Genomic DNA, 4,797 nt, shown 5'->3' on the forward strand with positions numbered 1-4,797 from the left:
TCTGCCCGTTGGTTTGTACCGTTGTGAGGATTCGTGCCCTCCGTCGTTTTAGCTGCGTTGGTAAATGGACCGTTGCGTTCCCACATTGTGTTTTAACGGGCTTTGTGGGCCATTTGTATCACTGAAAAATCTATTTAATGACCTTTTATCTTCCTTTCCCTTGTCGCCCAGCTCTTGCCTTTAAACCCTAGCTCTCAGAAATCCGCCGCCGTCATTGTTGCCATCACCCGAGCACCATCATTCTAGCTTCATCTTCCTTAGTGCCTTTTTTGCTTCCTCCAGTTCATGGGAAAGAAGAAAACCGCAAGCAAGTCTCAAGCGACCTTCATGGACGAGGAGTCATCCCTGTCTTTGATTGAAAACCAGGAGTTCGTGGCCATGAGGGCAACTCAGAAGGTTTGGCCGGCTCCAACAACAAGCGAAGACCTGCTACGCGAGCTCGTTAGCGACGGCTTGATCCAAAGCAAAGTCATTGCTGAATGGAGAGTTCCGGGCGAGCATCGGGTTCCGGCTCTGGGTCCTGATGAGATTGTCCTTTTTGTTTCCTTTGTCCGCGCTGGACTTTGTCTTCCTGCTCCCGCCTTCCTTCATCAGTTTCTTGGTTATTTTGGGGTTAGTCTGAACCATCTAACCCCCAATGCCGTTCTCCATCTTTCTATTTTTGTTCACCTTTGTGAAGCCTTCCTTGGGATCCCTCCTTCTCTATCTCTTTTTCGCTTTTTCTTTCGTCTGAAACCTCAACCCCGCCATGAAGAAACCAGCGCCCTCGGTGGTTGCGGGATTTAGTTTCGCCAGGGTCTCAAAATTAAGTTTTTTGATTATGACCTGGTTGATTCTGTCAAAGATTGGCGTGCCGAGTGGTTCTACGCTGCCAATTTGATCCCTTCTCTTGTCGTTCACTCCGGATCTGGTCCTATGGTGAATGACCGATGGGACAAGAAGCTTGAGTCACCTGCTGAGATTCAAGTGATCCAGCCACTCCTTGATAGGATTAGCATGCTGAAACAGCAGGGTTTGACCGGCTTTGGTATTGTTTCAAGCTTCCTTCGTTGTCGGGTTCAGCATTTGAAAGAGCGGGAGCATCTCGGCTTTGAGTATTCTGGGGCCGAGGATCCTTCATGCATGGTCCCAGCTCTTGAGCTGACCGGTGAGGAGGTACTCGAGTGCCTCCAGAAGATGCTAAAAGGAGTGAGCGTCATTCCTCCTGCCGTCTCTGAGTTCTCGGCCATCAACCCGCCCCTAGCTGTGAGTTGTCTATCTTTTTGTTTGAGTTCTTTATGTACTCTTGCTGCATCCGTTCTTGCTTAGCTTTTCCTTGTCTCGGTGTTTTATCTTTTTTCGCAGGAGCTTGGGCGGAACTTTGTCGATCCGATCCCCCTTGATGTTCTCCCTGCCGTGGCGGAGACTGGGGATCGTCTAGCTGGTACTTCTGCAATTAGTAAGTCTCAAACCTTTACAGCCCTTCCTAGGGTTTCTTTTAGATTTGTTGATGTATATGAAGAATATGTTCCTCGTCTAGTCCCTCGCAGTCCTCGCAGTGTCTCGAAGAGGGGGCGAATGGATGGGTCTTCATCTGGCTTGCCTGTCTCCAAGAAGCCTCGCAAACCAAGTACTCCCTCAGGTACTCCAGTTGTTGCTAGCATGCTCTTAGGTGAGCACATTTAATACTCTTTGTTCTTTTATTTTCATGTTTCTCTCTTGAATCGAGTACTTTTCATCTCCTTTTCAGCAGGTGCTCTGGTTTCGTTGGCTGAGGAAGAAGAGGATGATGAAGTCCCCCTCATCATGCGGCGGTGAGTTGTTTTTCATATTCTTGTTGCATTGAATTTCTCCTCTTTGTTTTGAATTTTAGTCTTGAACTTTTTGAAGTAATCGGAGGTCGGGTGTGAGTTCTTCCGAGGCTCCCGCGCCGACTTCTTCTGAAGCTCCGGTGTCGAGTTCTTTGGTTGCCTCTGTCCCGAGCTGTACCGCTCCTCCGGTGCAGAGTTCTTCCATGGCCGTGGCTCCATTGTCGGCTGTCCCGCTCCCGTCGCCGGGTGGTGGGGACGTCTTCACCGTCGTGGTTCCCCCTGCGAGGCTTTCTCTTGGCTTCATGAAGAAAAAAGTAGTCGGGTGAGTAGATTCTAGCTTTATCTTTTTGGCTTTTATCTTCCTTCCTCTGGTTTTTATTGGTGCTTCCTTTTATCACTTTTCAGTGTTTTGTCTTCTCTAATTTCTTCATCGACTTCTTCTCTGCCTCCCACCGTGCCAACGAGTTCCGAGCCTCGAGACTCACAACATTCTATTGATGAAGTCGCCGCGGGGGCTTTAGAGCTACCTGGCGGAGTTGCGGACTTGGTCGCTCCGGAGGTAACTGTGGCCATCATGCCGGGTCCTTCTGAGGGTTTGGCTCTGGCTTCCCTGGAGGTTGCTTTGGTCGTTCCTTCTTCGCCCCAGCCGGCCTCTCCTTCCCCTTCTCTTGCTTCCGGCAGCCCCTCCTTTTCCGGTGACGTGGTGCAACAGTTCGATGCCACTCATCGGTTATCGGAGCTGACCATAGCCTGGGGGAGCTTGTCGACCCTCGCGACTTCTTTTGGTGAAAAGCTCCAGGTAGGTTTTACTACCACTCCTCTTTTGCATGCTTGTTTTTCTTCTATCCTTACGCCTTGTTTCTCTTTGCCTCTTTTTGCTCAGTCTTTCTCTCGTGATCATTCTGGCTTCTTTTTCTCATCTGAAAATGAGAGGAAGTTGTCTTTGGAGGTGGACGCTCTGAAAGCCGATCTTGACCTCCTCCGGGCTGAGTTGGAGACGGAGCGTCAAATGCACCAAAAGGAGGAGAAAGCCCTTTGCGCCCGGGTTGTGGAGACAGAGAAACAGAGAGATGCTGCGGTGGAGTCTGCGAAGAATGAATGCAAAGGTGCCACGGGTTCTGCCTGTTTCTTCTTGTATTTTGACTTCTTTTTCCGCTGACTTGTTCTTGGGTGTCCTGTCTAGCTCTCCGAGTTGAGAAGCAGAAGCTCTCGGAGAGTATTGATGAAATGAGGGCCCTTGTCCGTTCTAGTCATAATAGAGCTGAGGAGGTAATTACTCATGCTGAGGAAGAACTCGCCCTTGCTAAGCTGATTAGGCGCGGAGCTGACAGAGATCTTGTGCAGGCCCAAAAAACTATTGAAGGCTTGTCCGGGAAGCTGGCGACGGCTACTGAGAATTGGAATGTTTTGTGGAAATCTTTTCGTTCAGTAGCCGATGTCCTCCTGGACTCCAGCGGATGACGGGCAATCTTGGGCGCAGTTCATTCCCCGGATTCCGACTCGTTTCCAAGAGTTCGCGAAGAGGTGTGCCCAAGTATGTACCAAGAATGTGCTGGCCCAGGTCCGGGTCCTTGCTCCAGAGGCGCCTCTCTCCAAGATAGCAGAAGAAGCTGAAAGCCAAGAATATCTTGACGCCGTTGAGAGGATGGAGTCTGAGGTCGAAGGTCTAGCCAGTAGGGTTGTAGACAGTCTAAATATTGACATTTCCCTTTCTAATGACAACGCCTGACTCGATTGAGCATTCCCCTTGTAATATTACACTCCTTTTTAAATGAAGATTCTTTATTTTTGTTGATGTATTCTTTGCCTGGGTGCGGTTGAAGTTACTTGACTTGCTGAGTACTTTGTCCTGTTCCCGTCTCTGCTCCGCAAAACAACTCTGTGCGTTATTCTGACGAGACCCCTCGATTTGTCGAGTACTTTTCTTTTCTTCCTCCTTTGTGATCCGTCGAGTGCTTTGTCCGTGCTATGACTTGTTAGATGTAGATCTTTGCGTTAACAACCTTTCGCCTGCGCTATGTAAAATGACTCGGTATAGAATGTTGCCTTGACAAACTTCGGCATCCGAGTGCTTTCTTGAGTGGCGCTTGTGCTTTTCTGAGGAAAAAGTATTCCTATCTGGATGTAGCCCCCGAGCCTCTTGCTTTTCGGAACGAAGTGCTGGAGGGTCTTTTGAAGTTAAATTTCGGTCGACTCAGCCATTTTGCTTTTTGTTTCGGGTGTTAGCTTTTAGCTACCCTTATCAGCGAGCTCAAGCGTTTTTTCAGCTATTTTGCTCTCGGTCGGGATGCTCAGGCATGTTTTCAGCCATTTTGCTTTTTTGTTTCGGGTGTTAGCTTTTAGCTACCCTCATCGGCGGGCTCAAGCATTTTTTCAGCTATTTTGCTCTCGGCCGGGATGCTCAGGCATGTTTTCAGCCATTTTGCTTTTTTGTTTCGGGTGTTAGCTTTTAGCTACCCTCATCGGCGGGCTCAAGCGTTTTTTCAGCTATTTTGCTCTCGGCCGGGATGCTCAGGCATGTTTTCAGCCATTTTGCTTTTTTGTTTCGGGTGTTAGCTTTTAGCTACCCTCATCGGCGGGCTCAAGCGTTTTTTCAGCTATTTTGCTCTCGGCCGGGATGCTCAGGCATGTTTTCAGCCATTTTGCTTTTTTGTTTCGGGTGTTAGCTTTTAGCTACCCTCATCGGCGGGCTCAAGCGTTTTTTCAGCTATTTTGCTCTCGGCCGGGATGCTCAGGCATGTTTTCAGCCATTTTGCTTTTTGTTTCGTGAAAACAACTCGTTGAAGGTCATGACAAGACATGCTATGGATGAATGCCATCTTTATTGATCATGAGTATAAACTACTACATATGTTGTTGAAGAGTATTGCTTTTCGTCGATTGTGAACGTTGGTCCCTTGTGGCTTGCATATCTGTTTTTTCTTGAGTTGTTTCTACGCGTAGAATCTTCTTAGCTGGCTGATGTGCCATGTATTGCTGACTTCTTTTCCATCTTCGGTTATTAACT

General features: G+C 48.5%; 1 long non-coding RNA gene across 1 annotated transcript; it reads left to right on the forward strand.

Annotated features, from left to right (window-relative positions):
• Nucleotides 1-1,552: 1,552 nt before the first annotated feature.
• LOC136514239 (uncharacterized) lies at nt 1,553-1,961 on the forward strand. The gene is made up of 3 exons (XR_010773579.1): nt 1,553-1,621; nt 1,730-1,793; nt 1,870-1,961. It is a non-coding gene; the product is annotated as an uncharacterized lncRNA (long non-coding RNA).
• The last annotated feature ends 2,836 nt before the right edge of the window (nt 1,962-4,797 follow it).

Source organism: Miscanthus floridulus, chromosome 16 (assembly GCF_019320115.1).
Source record: "Miscanthus floridulus cultivar M001 chromosome 16, ASM1932011v1, whole genome shotgun sequence".
Lineage (NCBI taxonomy): Eukaryota > Viridiplantae > Streptophyta > Magnoliopsida > Poales > Poaceae > Miscanthus > Miscanthus floridulus.